Source organism: Delphinapterus leucas, chromosome 14, assembly GCF_059928025.1.
Source record: "Delphinapterus leucas isolate spDelLeu-1000000601 "Yukka" chromosome 14, BTC_Dleu_Yukka2, whole genome shotgun sequence".
NCBI lineage: Eukaryota > Metazoa > Chordata > Mammalia > Artiodactyla > Monodontidae > Delphinapterus > Delphinapterus leucas.
Window position 1 is genome coordinate 22,703,701 of NC_143142.1, and position 16,551 is coordinate 22,720,251.

General features: G+C 43.8%; 1 protein-coding gene across 37 annotated transcripts in view; it reads left to right on the forward strand.

Moving 5' to 3' along the window:
- The first annotated feature begins 12,371 nt into the window (after window positions 1–12,371).
- MTMR3 (myotubularin related protein 3) overlaps window positions 12,372–16,551 on the forward strand; it is a 153,043-nt gene continuing 148,863 nt past the window's right edge. For 20 of the 37 annotated variants that reach the window (XR_016387549.1, XR_016387547.1, XR_016387548.1 and 17 more), the window contains exon 1: window positions 12,375–12,618. The gene's annotated coding sequence lies outside the window, so the exon portion shown is untranslated. Of the gene's footprint in view, window positions 12,619–12,838; window positions 12,982–16,551 lie in introns of those variants that run through there. The other 17 variants (XR_016387546.1, XR_016387544.1, XR_016387545.1 and 14 more) reach the window with 6 other exon arrangements.

Consider the following 16,551-nt stretch of genomic DNA (forward strand, 5'->3'; position numbering starts at 1 on the left):
AAAAAACAGCCACAGATCCTGGTTGGTATAAATAGCAAGAACATCCTGTACCTCAAAGGACTTTGCAAATTTCACATTCTTCCCTGTCCCTAAAAAGATAGAACCCACACTTCCAAAACTGAAAACAAGGAGTTACCTGGGGTTTTAAGGAAAGAAATTCAGGGGCCAATTTTTGGCTGAAACAGTTCTCAGTTCTCTTCACAATTTATAAGAAAAGCGTAGTTAAAGAACAAGTTCTTCATTTTTACCCTCAATACTTTACTTTTTCTTTTTGCATTCTGATCACATTTCTACCAACATAGCAGTTGACAAGGACTTTTAGAAACCTACTATTTTTGTGAACACTTTATAAGGGGAGGTTAGGATAAAATAAAAGGTTAAAACTCAGCCCATGCCCTCAGAACATTTACTGTCAGGCCAGAAGATAAATAGGAGCAAGTGGCCTATATTTAGAATTTATTTCACGGTGCCCTGTTATTAATAATAACTGCCCCCTTTGGAGTGTCCCAAGTCCTTTGAAATGTATTACTTCATTTGATCCACTGGCAGTGCTGGAATTACAAGCTCTGATTTGAGGTGAGGAAGCTCAGACACAAGTGACTTTTCTAAGGCCATACAGCCTGCAAGCGATGGTTTTGGGACTTAAACTTAGTCCTGGGAATTGGAATGGTCTAGGGGAATCTAGTGGAAAGATCTAGTGTTCCTTCCACTGTAGTACTGCCACACTTGGAAGCTAATCAAAGGAAAGGCCTAGCCTTTTGCCCCAGGTTCAAGGCCAGCTTAAGCCAAAGACCAATGCCATGTGGCATATAATCAAAGAGGAGCAGTGTAGAGGTTAAGGGTGTGGGTCTTGGACTCAGAGGCTCTGGTTTTGTTCCTGACTCTTACTGACTATGTGGATTGGGGCAAATGACTTGACTTTGCTGAGCCTGTTTCCTCATCTGTTAGATGGAGATATAATAATAGTGTTTCTGTCTTCCTTAAGTTCTCTTAAAAGAGATCATCTGTGGAGAGTGCTTAGCCCAGGGCTTGACATATCCAGTCTTTGCTAAAAGTTATCAGGTGAGACCATGTTAGGCAAATGAATGCTAAATGCACCTTTACCCCTGAAAGGAACCATCTTGGGCCAAGAACTCAAAGGAATTAAAAAAAAAACAACACCACTTCAGGACTTCCCTAGTGGTCCAGTAGTTAAGACTCCACACGTCTCACTGCAGGGGGCACATGTTCGAGCCTTGGTTGGGGAATTGGATCCTGCGTGGCACGGCCAGAAAAAAAGACCACTTTTATTTTGAGATAATTGTAGATTTACATGCAATTGTAAGAAATCGCCCCTATGCCCTTTACCAATTTTCCCTTTTATTACTATAGTACCATATCACAACCAGGAAATTGACATTGATATAATCCACCCACTTATTTGGATTTCACCAGTTTTACGTGTGTGTGTGTGTGTGTGTGTGTGTGTGTGTGTGTAGTTCTATGCAATGTTATCACATGTGTAGGTTTGTTTGACTACCACCACAGTCAAGTTACAGAAGAGTTTCATTTCAAGCATCCCTCAGGCAACCATTTTATAGTCATAGCCTTCTCCCTTCCTCTTTGCTTCCCTAACCCCTGGCAACCACTAATGTATTCTCCATCTCTACCATTTTGTCACTGCAAGAATGTTATATACATAGAATCATCCTGTATGTAGCCTTTTAAAGTTGGCTTTTTTTGTTCAGCATAATTCCCTTGAGATCCCATGAAGTTGTTGCGGGTGTCAATTGTTACTTCCTTTTTATTACTGAATAGTAGTATTCCATAGTATGGAAGTGCCAAAATTTGTTTTACATTCAGCCATTGAAGGACATATGGTTTGATTCCAATTTGGGGCTATTATGAATAAAGCAGCTATGGACAATCATGTACAGGTTTTTGTGTGAACATAAGTTTTCATTTCTCTGGAATAAATGCCCAAGAACACAACTGCTGGGTATTTGTAAGTGTATATTTAGTTTTGTAAGAAATTGCCATACTGGACTTCCCTGGTGGCACAGTGGATAAGAATCTGCCTGCCAATGCAGGGGACGCGGGTTTGAGCCCTGGTCCAGGAAGATCCCACATGCTGCAGAGCAACTAAGCCCACGTGCCATAACTACTGAGCCTGTGCTTTATAGCTCGCAAGCCACAACTACTGAGCCCGCGTGCCACAACTACTGAAGCCTGCGTGCCTAGAGCCTGTGCTCTGTAACAAGAGAAGCCACCACAATGACAGGCTGCGCACTGCATCAAAGAGTAGCCCCCGCTCACTGCAACTAGAGAAAGCCCATGCACAGCAGTGAAGACCCAATGCAGCCAAAATGAAAGAAAGAAAGAAAGAAGGAAAAGAAATTGCTGTACTTTTTTCCAGAGTGACTCTACCATTTTACACTCCCACCTGCAATGTATAAGTGATCCAGTTTCTCTGCTTCCTCATCAGCCCTTGGTGTTATTATTATTTTTTATTTTAGCCATTCTGGTAGGTTAATTGTTATACCTTACTATGGTTTCAATTTGCATTTCCCTAATGACTAATGATGTTGAACATCTTTTCATGTGCTTATTTGCCATCTGTCTACTCTCTTCAGTGAAGCGTCTGTTCCTGTCTTTAGCCCATTTTCTAATCGAATTATTTGATTTTTACTGCTGAGTTTTGAGAGTTCTTTGTCATATATGTAGTTTATAAATATTTTCTCCCAGTCTGTAGCTTGTCTTTTCGTATTCTTCGTAGGGCCTTTTGCAGAGCCTAAGGTTTTAGTTTTGATGTGGTCCAACTTATTGACTTCCTTTCATGAGTTATGCTTTTGATGTCAAGTCTAAAAAATGTTTTGCCTAACCCTAGATCTCCTTTCTAAAAATTTTGTGGTCTTATATCTTACATTTAAATCCTTGATCCATGTTGAGTTAATTTTTGTACATGGTGTGTCATTTAGGTCAATGTTCATTTTTTTTGCCGAAGGATGTCCAATTGCTCCAGCAACGTATGTTTAAAAGGCTATTTTTCTTCTACTGAATTGCTTTTATACCTTTGTCAAAAATCAGTTGGGCGTATTTGTTTGGCTCTATTTCTAAGCCAAGAACCCAGAGCAATTTTGACTCAAATACTTACCACGCGGTATCAGTCCATACAAAGATTGAATGAAGACCAACATGTGAAGTATTTATCAAGCAATCTAATCATCTACGTAATTAAGTGTGAAACTGTAAGAAATTGACTGTGAGTATCCTGATCATTCCAACATAGGCCCAGGGATGTGGTCCAAAGCAGCAGGTTGTATTGAAACAGGCCCTGGGACTTCCCTGGTGGTCCAGTGGTTAAGACTCTGAGCTTCCAATGCTGAGGGTGCAGGTTCAATCCTTGGTTGGGGAACTAAAATTTCCATACGCTGTGTGGTGTGGGCCAAAAAGTTTTTCTAAAAAATAAAAGAATCAGGCCCTGACTCTGGAACTATGATTCCATGGTTTATCACCTGAAAGACATGGGGCAGGTAAGTGAGTTAACTAGCCTCCTGGAGCCTCACCTTCTCCATGGTTCAACGGTGATAATATTACCTGCCTCACAGGATTAGTTTGTGGTGGGGAACTGAAAATGGCCAACAACGAACTTGGTCCACAGTAGCTGCAGCAAGGACAGATCTGAGGGATAGTTTGGGAGTTTTACCCCATTTTCTCTCTCAGCCCCCTCCCAAGCAACCAAAGTAAACATCCACTGTAAGTAAAAAGTGTGTGTGATTTGTAAATGTGTTTTACAAAGGCAGCTTTGATGTCTCAAAGCTAGGGACTTCCTAGTCCCTCCCTTTAAGCAAGCTACTGCTCTTAAACCCTTCTCTTACAGAAATTGCAGAGATGCTACAGGTCCACAGTATAGGTTGGGCATCTGTTCTCATGAGCATCAGAACTTAGGACTGGCATTCAAGGGTCTCCATTTCAACCTCATCTGGTCACTAACACTGCAAATGAGGTTCATCATTTTCATTCTCTGGACATCAGCTTTTCCCTAGAAAGGGGATGAAACTTGGTCTTCATCTCCTAAGGTGGCTTAGGAGGACCAACAAATAACAAAATACAGAATGCCTGGTGGATGTCCTCATGCTTAACATGTGTTAAGCTTTGTTGAGCAGGGGTTCTATACTATGGCTCAGGCCCAAATCCTGCCCTTCTTCCACACCCCCCAGCCTCTTTTTGTATGGCCTGAGATTTAAGAATTGTTTCTACATTTCAAAGTGTTGGTAATAGAAAGAAAAAAGAAAGAAAGGGCAGAATATGCCACAGAAATGTATGTGGCTTGCAAAGCCTAAAATATTTACTGTCTACCCCTTTACAGATAAAGTTTGCTGGCCCCTGTAGTAGAGGATAAAACTGGGGCTCAAAGAAGGGGAGGATGTCATATACCTGAGGTCACACAACAAGGAAATGGTCAAGCTATCCATCCATTCATCCATCCAAAATATATAGATTGGACTCCCTTTATATGTAAGGATAAAAGGCTGCAAAAGCATGGGATAGTTAGTGCAGTATTTACCAAAGTGGGTTCTGAGGAGCCCAGATCCTGGGAGTTGCCCAGAAACATGTCCTCGGCTCAAACGAGTTCTGGAAACTGAAAAGTCCATAACCTCTTCTTGAAAGGTTACTATGTATAACAGCATATCAAGGTTCTGAGAAGTCCTACAGCAAAGAAAATAATCTGGTTACCTTTGTTGAACTCAGCATGTCCCAAATTTATTCAGTTAGGAAAATTTTGTTTTGTTCTGTTTATTTTGATGATAGCTACGTAATATCATTCCTCAGAAACATTTTGGAAATTCGGAAGTTATAGGCCAATCACTTGCGTTTGACAGCTGGCCTGGCCACTTTGCTGTAAGACCCTGAGCAAGTCACTCAGCCTCTTCCAGCCTCATTGGTGGAAAGCAAAGACTTATTTCCAGCTACATGTCTGATCCTCTGTTTCCTGCCTTTAGAGCCGCATTTCCCACAGAGGTGTTTGTTGGCAATCTTTCACGCTGTTGGGCTAGGGGTACAGGATTATTTTTTCTCTCTGGTTGGATATAATTCTGTAATTTCCCTGAATGACCAAGGCCCCCAGATCACATCAGCTGCCCTTTTATGCCATGTATGCCCTGATGAAGAAGGGTGGAGTGGGTTAGGTTCTAGGAGACTCAAACTTAAAAAGTCAAGAATGTAGGACTCGGGGAGACAGATGGCATACATCCGATAAAAGGATTTGTCAACATCCAGAGACTTGTTGGAACAGGGTTGATTATTTCCTAGAGGTGCTGATGAAGGAATTTGTAATATTAGAAGAATGTAACCATTATGGAATCTAGCCTGCCATCTATGATTTACACAGCATTAAATCATAGAATTTCGGCACAATTTTATTCTTAAAATGGTAAGCCTGCAGCACAGAAAGATGCCCAAATAAACCTATACTTGCTCCAGTTGCTTGGTTTGGTGAATAGTTTCTCTTTTGCCTCTGGGTCTTTGCACGTGCTGTTCCCTCTCAAGAGTCATCTTTCTCTTGACTTTTGCCCAATTAACTCCAGCTTTCTTTCCAGTCTCTGTATCAAGGTTACCTGGACCACTATAAGTGTGGGTGGGTTCTCTACATAACTGCTGCTGTAAATCCTGTATCTTCTCCATCAGAGCACTTATCTGCCTTCTGTTGACTTTGCCTTGTCAACTAGACCATAAGTCCCAGGAGGGCAGGGACCGATTGTGTCTTGCACACTGTTGAGTCTGCAGAACTTGGCATTGTGCTGGACAAAGTGGGTACTCCACAAACATTGGTAACAAACCAAAAGACTGAGTGTGTATGCTCTTTGGACTCCTTGGTTCTCAGACACATTGGAGCAACTGAGGCAGCTTGGTTCTCAGACACATTGGAGAAACTGTCGAGGTGTGGCAGGTCTGGGAATGGAGCCGAGATCCTCTGACACCGGGTATAAGATTCTTTTTCATACTCCTAGACCGCTTCTTAAATAACTTAATTCCTTTCCAGCAGAGCTTTTGCAGCCTTATTCTAGTCTTTCTTGTCATCACCTTAGAGGTTAAGACTGTTTCGGATAATTATTTTAAAACAAATGGGATCTTAGGGTAGAAGAAAATTTATCTAACTCTCAGGGGTAAGGAAAAACGTGTGTCTTTTGGACCTTGAATTTAAATGAGCCAGAAAATCCCTGCTAATTCTCTTCCCTTGCTGGGTCCTATCTGCTTCATACTTAGCAAAGGAGAAACCCAGCCTGTGTCATGCATGATTATGCCCTGCTGTTTGCTCTCTTCCCCTAGAACATTAAACACCCTGAGCAGAGGGGGAAGAAGAGGCAATCTCAGGATGCCTGGCTGCCAGATGGGTGTTTGGGGCAGGCTCTCTGCTCTGGTGGGAAATGGGAGGAAGTTGAAATGTTAAGAAAAAAAAAAAAAGAAAAAAGAAAAGACTGATGGGGCTTTTACATAAAAGGAACAAGGGAGTCTCTGTTTGCTTCAACCTTTGCAAAAACCATTGGCTTTTGAGCTGAAAGACCTGGGTGCTTGATTTACTTGTTTACAGAGTGCCTTTGGGCAAGACTTTCCTCTCTCTGGGTCTCAGTTTCCCCAGCTGGCAAGGGAGGGTCTGGATGGCTTGAGCTCCCCACAGCCTCAGAGATCTGGAGGGTGCTGATTCGGCCGTGTTACATGGAGAGAGGAGTGTAGGCAGCACAGTGGTTAACCATGTGGACCCCACCTCCCGCTCCCACTGGCTAGGGCTCTGGGCAAGTTCCTCACCTCTCAGAGCCTCATCTGCATTATGGGGTGGATCGTCTGGCCCTTCCTCATTGGGTTGCTGGGAACTAAAGCTCCTAGCAGTATTGTCACGGAACCAGCACTTAATAAGAGTCAACTATTATTGGGACTGCTGTCCCTGAGATGGTCCCTAACCCTGGTCTTGGTGTCCCTTGACCAGAGTTCCCTGCTTGGGACCTGGTTAGTGGGGGCAGGGCATCCCTGGCAGCACTTGGAAACTCTGGGCAGAAGGGAGGAGGAGCTATTTTCAGTGGATTCTGGTTCTATTTGTGGCTGCGAGTTGGCCCAGGCTGCAGGGAAGCTTTGGGTAGAGCAAGCTGGGCACTGAGAGGGGTGTGTCGTCTTACATCAGAGATGGTAGAGAGAGGGGGAAGGGGGACGGAAAGGAGAAAGAGGGAAGGTACCGCTCCTCTCCTATGGTTCTCGCTCCCCTCCATCCCTTTCTATCCTCTCCTTGCCAATTTCATCTCCTCTGCTTTCTCTGGGGGAATTTAGAGGGGGCAACTGGCCTTTCAAGGTGGATTTAGTTAGCAACATGAAGCGATCCATCAATCTGGTTGACACAGTGTTCCCAAAAAACAGCACTGATTTTCTTAGGCTGAAGTGGGATTCGTATCCCCAGCAGAACTGTGCAGTATTTACTAAAGCGTGAGTGGTGTCTAAACCATCAAACATCTAAATCATTTATCAGAGTGTAGAGGAAGCACTCTCATTTCCCCACTGGACCCTGGGGTGGTACTTGTTGAACCCCTCGTCCCCAGCTTCTTAACCTCTCTGGGCCTCAGTTCCCTCATTTATGAAATCATTGTGGGGGGTGGGTGGGGAGTGGGGAGGTCTTGGCAGAGAGACATATTTGGAGCTCTTGAGTCCTTTCCAGCTGCAATTCTGTGATTCTCTGATGCAATCAAACAAGGTGAAGCTGAATCCATTAATCAGAGCATGGTTGGTAGGACTGGCAGGCTGCAGAGAGAGGATGACATCCTACTCTGTGATTTTCTGGATGAGAAAACTGAGGCCTGGAAGGTGGGGTCAGTTTAGGCAGTGGGTCAGTGGTTCAGCTGGGTCACGAATCCAGGCCTCCTACCTCCTATTGCAGCAGGTCTTCCCTGACACTGGACTGCTGGGTGCCTCTCCCTGGGAGGAGGACAGGAAGCACATCTGTACACAGGCTAACTTACTTAATCACCACAATAATTCATTTTCCATATGAAGTCACCCACATAGTAAGGTTTGGTGGCAGGTCTGCCCGATTAAAAAACTCCATCACTATTTCAGTGTTTCCCAAAGACCAGTCATTTGAGTACTATCCTCATGAATTTTTGACATAATCAGCTTTGTACTAATATTTATATCACATTTTTCTTTAAATCAATTCCTCACTTTACATAAATAAATGTAGTCTCATCCTAAGCAAAGCTATCTGTGATACTGAGTTTGATCTGTTATATTTTTCCAAATATATATTAAACATAACTATTTAAATTAAAAAATCTATGTGCTGACTGAAAATGTCTTTGCAGTTGAGTAACTCCAATGAATATGGCAGTGGTTCTCAAACTTGTTGGTTTCTTTAAAATTATTGATAAATAATAATAAAGAAAGGGACTTCCCTGGTGGTCCAGTGGTTAAGACTCCAAGCTTCCACTGTAGGGGGTGCGGGTTCAATCCCTGGTCAGGGAACTAGGATCCCTACAAGCCGTGCTGCACGGCCAATAAAATAAAATAAAATAAATAAAATTATTGAGGACCCTGAAGAACTTTTGTTATGTAGGGTATGTCAATTGATATTTACCTTGTTACGAATTAAAACTGACAAGATATTAAATTACTTATATTCATTAAAAGATAACATGGTTTAAAAATAATATTGTAAACCCATGACATGGTAATATAAATAACGTATTTTTGTGAAAAACGACTCTATTTTCCAGAACAAAAAATTTAATGAGAAAAATGGCATTGGGGACTTCCCTGGTGGTGCAGTGGTTAAGAATCCGCCTGCCAGGACAGGAATAAAGACGCAGACATAGAGAATGGACTTGAGGACACGGGGAGGGGGAAGGTAAGCTGAGACGAAGTGAGAGAGTGGCATGGACATATATACACTACTAAATGTAAAATAGATAGCTAGTGGGAAGCAGCCACATAGCACAGGGAGATCAGCTGGGTGCTTTGTGACCACCTAGAGGGGTGGGATGGGGAGGGTGGGAGGGAGACGCAAGAGCATGGGGATATGGAGATATATGTATACATAGAGTTGATTCACTTTGTTATACAGCAGCAACTAACACAACAATGTAAAGCAACTGTACTCCAATAAAGATGTTAAAAAAAAAAAAAGAATCCACCTGCCAATGCAGGAGACATGGGTTTGAGCCCTGGTCTGGGAAGATCCCACATGCCATGGAGCAACTAAGCCCCTGCGCCACAACTACTGAAGACTGAGCGCCTAGAGCCTGTGCTCCACAACGAGATGCCACCACAATGAGAAGCCCATGCACCGCAACAGAGTAGCCCCCACTCACGGCAACTAGAGAAAGCCCGCGCGCAGCAGCAAAGACCCAGCGCAGCCAAAAATAAATAAGTAAATATATTAAAAAGAGAAAAAAAACGAATGGCATTGTTTTACACATTTGCAGGTCTTATTAAAGTTTGACTTAATACAGGAATTCTGCATTCTCCTTTCTGCTTCTGCTTTCAATCTGTCAGTTTTTTTCATTGAAATACATGAAGACAATCCAGCCTCATACAATTCAGATGGTTGTGGATATTCTTTTTTTGATACTACACTAAAACTTGAGAAGAGGTAGTTTCTTAAAGTTTAGTTGCATAAATTCATTTGAATGAATCTTTTGTACTCAGTTACACTAAACTCCATTGGTTTATCTTGCACTTTGAATAGATCTTTTATTCATGCATGATTTGGTAACATCATGAATTGGTCATTTAGAAAATATTGGTTCATTGGGTTATGTGGCTCTTCCAAATGTAGCCATGGTTTATTATACAGTATCAATGTTTCACTTTTGTTAATATTACCACCCATCTAAGCAAACGAGGACACGCAAATAGTGATCTTATGTGCACACAGAAATTCCTCCTACATCCTATATGCTAGTTGAGGATTCCTTAGCCCAAGTTCAAAGGCAAATACGGTGATACTCTGTCTAAAAAGAGGTCAAAGTGATATGCCAAAAGTCTGCCTTCTCCCGTCGTATTCCTGGGGAGTTGTGGGATTGGGTGAGTGGATGTTAACAGCATATTGGCTGAATATCTTCCTCGAGCCAACTCATTGGGAGCTAGCCAGCCTATGGCTGGGCTGTCCTGGAGTCAGGTACTAGCTTCCACCCAATCAGAGACCACCAACTATGGAACCCTACCCTTCACCCATTGCCTGAGCAGAGGCCTAGGTAGCAAAACGTGTGCCTCGAGGGGACTGAACTTGATGGGAACCTTATTTTACTGGGCAATAGGAGAAACAGGTGGGAAAACCTGTTCATCTGTTCTTTTGTACTTACTATTTCCTCTCTCATACTTTAAAGGCTATAATCATATAACAGTAAAAGGAAAGCTGGATAGCAAATTATAAATAAAGGTGCAGAGTTGAGGTGGGAGGGAAAGTCACCGTTAATATGTGGATCTGAAGGGCCAACAGCAGGCCACCACTGAGCTTCAGATTTAGCCCTGGGCTTTCTGGAAGCCAAGGTGAGAAGATACACAATCAGCTGCCTCACACTAATTATCAGAAAGGAAGTGCACCTGTATCTGTGAGCAACGTAGTCAGAGAATATTGCCTGCTATATCAGTAAACAAAGGATGTTGTGGCCATCAAGCCATCAGCCACTGCAGCCACCTTCTTTACGGTGCTGCAGGGGATTCAGGGTGGAGAAAACAGGATACTGGCCCCAGTTCGTTAAGGTGCATATCAAAGAAATGATTTCAATGAGCCCAGACTCCTGCATCTTCCCATGCATAGTAAAGTGCTAAATTCATTAACTTGAGATGTCTGTTTTTTCTTTAATTAACGGTAATCTTTTGATGTTCTGACTACCTGTTTTTTTGGTGCAAAAATTCCTATATATTCTGCCTCCTCCCTTACCTCTTTGGAACAGTCCCCAGAGGTATCAGAGAGGCTGAGAATAAAACATATTCTCAACTTTTAGGTTGTGCAATTTTTTTTCAGCTGACAGAGTAGAGCAAAGCCTTTCCTAACTTTGAACTCTAATGTAGTTTCTTGGGATTTTATTTCAGGCAACGATGCCATAGAGTTGGCAGTACAGCCTGGTGGGTGGGAGCATAGCTTTTGTTGTCAGTTGGGTTTGGGTTTGACATATATATATTTTTAAATAAATTTATTTATTTAATTTTTTGGTTGCGTTGGGTCATTGTTGCTGCATGCGGGATTTTCTCTGGTTGCAGCGAGTGGGGGTGGGGGGCTACTCTTCGTTGCAGTGTACGGGCTTCTCATTGCGGTGGCTTCTCTTGCTGCGGAGCACAGGCTCTAGGGCGTGGGCTCCAGTAGTTGTGCACGGGCTTAGTTGCTCTGCGGCATGTGGGATCTTCCTGGACCAGGGATCCAACCCATGTCCCCTGCATTGGCAGGTGGATTCTTAACCACTGTGCCACCAGGGAAGCCCCTGGGTTTGATTTTTAAAAAACTTTTAGTGCATCTTATCCTGGGCTGCAGTTTCTTCATCTGTAAAATGGTGATAATAACAGTATCTACTTATTCGAGCTGTGAAGATTCAATTAGATGAGTTGTATAAATATTAGCTATTAGTTAATCAAGAAATTTCCCACTGCTTGTCATGAGCAGTTCTAGGTGCTGGGGGTAAAGTGATGAACCAAACAAAGAAGATCTTTATCTTTAAGTAGCTTTTACTTCAGAATGGGATAAAAAGACAACAAACACGAAAAACAGGTAAATAATTGCACAGAGTACTGTGGAAAAAGCGGTACAACAAATGCAAGGATAGATTTCATTTGACTGGTTCTCGCAGCCATTTTCCAGAAAAGTCAAAGGTATAACGTTAAAACGTAACTCTGATGAGGTGAATCTGTTAGGGCCTGAGGTTAATTCAGTTCTGGTGTGTAGAATTCTTCTACAGGCTATTGAGTGTGGGTTACAAGTTTGTTTTTTGCTTGTTTGAAAACTCACTTCTTCCAGCTGTGCTTTGGTGCAAGCAGTCTGAAATTGTATTGAGTAGAACCTTGAGCACACTGTACTTAACTTGCATTACATTAAATTAGTTTTATCCTCAGCACAATTACAGGTGAAAGACACTACTATTGTTCTAGCGTTGTCTTGCCCAGGGCTATAGAGCTAGGAAAAGATGCCTCCCAAAAATCTGTGGGACCACCTTTGGTTTTCTTCTTCGCCCATTACCCAGCCGTTTCTCTCCTTTGCCAGCTGCGCTTCCCAGCCAGGCCCTCGCTCGCCCCGGGCGCTCGGCTGATCAGCAACCCGGCTCACCCGCAACCCGGCTCACCCCGGGGGCGTGGTAATCGGCCCAGACCGCGCCCCCTCCCCCGCGACGGCCCGCCCTCTTTTCCCCTGACCGCCGGCTGAGAGGCCGAGCGTGCGCGCGCGCCCCCGCTCGCGGCCCGGCTCTGTCTCGGGAGCGTGCTCTGTGTGGCCGCCGCCGCCATGTTGTTGTGGTTGTGAGAAGGCGGCGGCAGCGGCAGTGGCAGAGGAGCAGCCGGTCGAGACGCTCCAGCGGCCCAGGCCCTGCCCCCCGCCGGCCCTGGCTGGGAGCCTTGTGGGGTGGCGGAGGAGGCCGTGCTGTGACGGGCCTCACCATGTCCTGCCGCCCGGTAAGGAAGGCCCCCCCCCCCTCCCGCCCCGTCTTCTCCGGGGGTGAGGAGGAGCTGGAGGAGGGGCGGGCCTCGGCCCAGGCGCGGCGGCTGTCACCCTCTGAGGAGGCGGCGGCGGCCGGCGGGGGGCTGGGGACGGCGTGCGTGGCCCGGGGAGGGTGGCCCGGGCGGCGGCCGCGGCCGCCAGAGGGAGGCGCGGGGAGCGGGAGCTCAGCGGCCCGGCGCGGCCCGGGCCCTCGGCGCGGAGGAGGCGGGGTCCAACCCGGGCAGCCTTTCTGAACTTGGTGGGGAAGGGCCCACGGGGCTAGGGGTGTGAGGCGCTACCTCGCAGCGTCCGGGGAAATGTCCGCGGACCCCCGGGAGGTGAGTGTGCGCCCCTCGCCCCGACCGGGTCTGTGGGAGTCCTCCATGGCGAGAGGCCGGAGGTCGGGGGCCGCGGAGCCCCCGGGGCGAGCGGAGCGGGCCCGGGACTTGTGGGAAGGAGGAGTGGCCGCCTTACTGTGCAGCAGGGCATCACCCTGACCTGGTAGTGCTTGGGTGGGAAGGATGGTTCGGAGGCGGTTGAGAGAGCTCAGCAACACTGGTCAAACAGCTCCACGAAAGATTGCAGAGTAATTTCTCAGATGAAAATCGGGCCACTAAATGTATTGAATCCTGCTGCTTAGGACCCCTAAGATAATATTGTTGGTTGTACTTTGGGCTGGAAAACTTCCTTCAAAATAGTGGGGTAAATTTTATGGCCGTTTTAATAAACTCATCGGGGGTCTGATAGTCTCACCTGTGAGTTTTGCACATTAGCTATTGTTGGGTAATGATGGTCAGGTGTCGTCTCCAGACTGAGGCCTAAATTCTTAACCGTTTTAGTATCTTGGCATACACTTTGTTATCTGACAGTATCTATTTTTTCACAACGAGGGAAAAAAAGTTGGCATGCCCTTCCAGTTGAGCTTCACCATCGTTTCTCATAATGTTGACAACAGTGCCATCGAGGCCTGGGTTGAATTAGGTGAGATGATTTTTTTTAATGTAAAGTAGTCGTGACTTGTACATGAAGAGGTGTTGGGGACCTTCCCCTTTCAGATCCAAGGCTGTTTCAGTAGGGCAAGAGACAAGACGCGTGTTGCTTTTTGCTCAGAGACCAACTAAGGTAAGGTGTGTTGGTGGCAAGCAGAAAGTCTTCTTTTCCAAGGCCTGTGACTTGGGTGGGTAGAAGAGCTTAGAGAATGACACTGTTTTGAGTAAACCCAGTACAGTATGTGTCATTTAACTAAGTTTGGAGAGTTCTAGAATTTTAGATTTGCTCCCTATAAAGGCTTCTTTCAGCTCTAATTACTTTCCTCATTTTCAGGTAGCCCTGAGCTGTTCGAGTGACCAGCACACTGGTGCAGCCCCACTTGTAGTTAGTTAATGGCAAGCCATAGGAGAACCGAGGTTTTCCCTGCTTGTAGGCCAGGTTTTTTTAGTTCAGTCCTTACCTAATTAAATACCAGTTGTCGGAAATAATATGGACTGCCTGAAATGCTGATTCCTGGGCCTCACACAGGACCTGGTGAATTAAAATCTCTGAGGGTGGGGCCTAGGAATCCATCCTTACAAAACTCCCTGAATGATTCTGGTCAGCCAGGTTTGTGAACTTGTGCTTTAGATCACTTTTGGTATTCCAAAAGATTTCCACTAATTACGACTCCTGAGAGTGTTTTTAATTGTTTATACAATTTCAGAGGTATGGAGGAGGGGGAAGCCTGAGAGATAAAACTGAAAATTGAGCATCTCTTAAAATATAATGGATTTATGTAGGGGAAACAGATTTGTTGCCAAAAATTATTTGTGCAGGTTCTGAGGAACACACTTGATAAAATTAGAGGCTGCTTGACTGGAGGTATATCCAGAGATACAATGAGGAATCCAGAGGAAGGAAGCAGAGAGGGAGAGGCAGTAAGTCTGCTTCTGGCCCACAAAGAGCTCCACTGAAGGTGCTTCCCAGCATCATGATTGCTCCTACACCATCTGATTCAGTTTCTAGTAAAGTGTGGGTAGGGCAGGTGAATTAGCAGTCATTTGAGACAAGGGTTGTGAACCAGGCAGGTTTACTGTGGACTGTGAAAAGTTGTTGAAATATGCCTGAGGCCCTGAGGACTGGTAAAGTCAGTTTTAAAATCTGTTGCAGTTTTGGTTAACACCTTCTATGGTAAAGTGGAGTGCTGAGTTACCAAAGGAAGTAGTCATATTGCAGAGGGGGTGTGGTGAGGTTTGTTATAAGTTTGGAAGAGTTGGAAGAAAATGTTACAGTTGTATAGAGCAGTGAAGGAGTTTGCTAAATATCCTGTTAAATCATAGTGTAGTATTGTTAGAGAAGTACACCTAGTTGTCCACTACAAGAGCCAGAGGCCATGTTTGTTTTGTTCTTTGGTGTCTCCAGTAGCTAGCATAGTTCCCAGCATATACTGTGCTCTCAGATATTTGTCGAGTAAATGAATAGTATTGAGATGGGAAAAAGAACAGTTTTGGTGGTTGATAACAATGTTTGTTATTAAAAGTTACTTGATCATTTGCATTGGATTAAAGAGTGAGTTTTTTAGTCCTTGTGGTTTGGAACTTTGAGATCCCATCAAGAGATACTGTTTTCTAAAGACTGCTATTGCACACTATCCTGTTCTCTAGTTTTTGGGTCGTAAATATGCCTTAATATTTTTTTTGTGTGTGTATGTGTTTCTTAATTATTTTAGGTATTGGTTTTTTTAAGCACATTTTGTTAGATGCAGAGGTATTTAGAATAATGGGAAGCTGTAGATTGGCAGAGATTGTGTCATTAATTTGACTCTGTGACTGCTGTTAGGAATGTCGCTTCTCTGGACCTCAGTTTTCTTATCAATCTACGATTAAAGGCCTGTACTTGTTGACCTCAAGTAGTTTCTCCAGCCTGAATTTGGAAATCTTTAGTAATTTGTAATTGTTACTTAGTATTAATCTCATATAGGTAGATGAACCTTTTAATTAAAAAAAAAACTGAAAAAAGAACATTCTGTTTTGAATTCTGCTTTTGACTTATGGATTTTAGACATTGTTCAAAAGTGCTCTGGAAATTGAGCTCATGTTGCAAGTATTATGCAGAAACAACATGCTTATGCTGTTGTAATTAACTTAGTGTTGAAATCAAAATGGATTTCACATAGGGAACTTCAAAATTTAGTGTGAAGCCACAAGATTAAGAATGGTTCGGGGGAAGTTTGTGTAATTTATGTGGTCAGCTGTTTCTTACAGACCACCCAATTTTGTAATTTTCTGTGGTGAATTTATATGTAATTTTATAATCAGTGAAACTTAAGACAAAGCACGAGATTAAATACATATCCAATTGAATTAGGATTCCCAATAATTTTAGAGGCTAGAAAATTGTTAATATTCATTGTTATTTTTAATTTTAATTTCATGCTTGTATCTTCACTTTTGCACCTAGAACCTTAACATACCTTTTAAATTCACATTTGTATCAGATGTTCAAAGTGAAAACTATTGTAGCATGGCATTGGATGACCAGTAAGTCCTGGGTTCAAGCCTGGGTTGTGCTTCTCATTAGCTGTATTGTTTCTGGCAAACCACATAACCCTTCTGAGCTTCAGTTCCTTCATTAGTAAAAGGAAGAAGAGCAAATTCTCTGTTTATATCAACCTATCAGTGAGGATCAAATGGAGTGGTGTATATGAAAAGCAATCTAAAAATGTAAGGGGATGATAATGGAGTCATATTGTATTAGAATCCTATTTTCCTGGAAGAGTTGGCTTGTGGAGCAGTGGTAAAATCTGGTATCTGCTGTCAAGTGCAGAATTTACTAATATCTCTGGTAAAGCAACAACAAAATGTCTGTACTCTGCCTGGAGAAACCTTTTAGCAAGCACTTGTACCAGTCTGCCAATAGAAATGGTCACAGTGTTT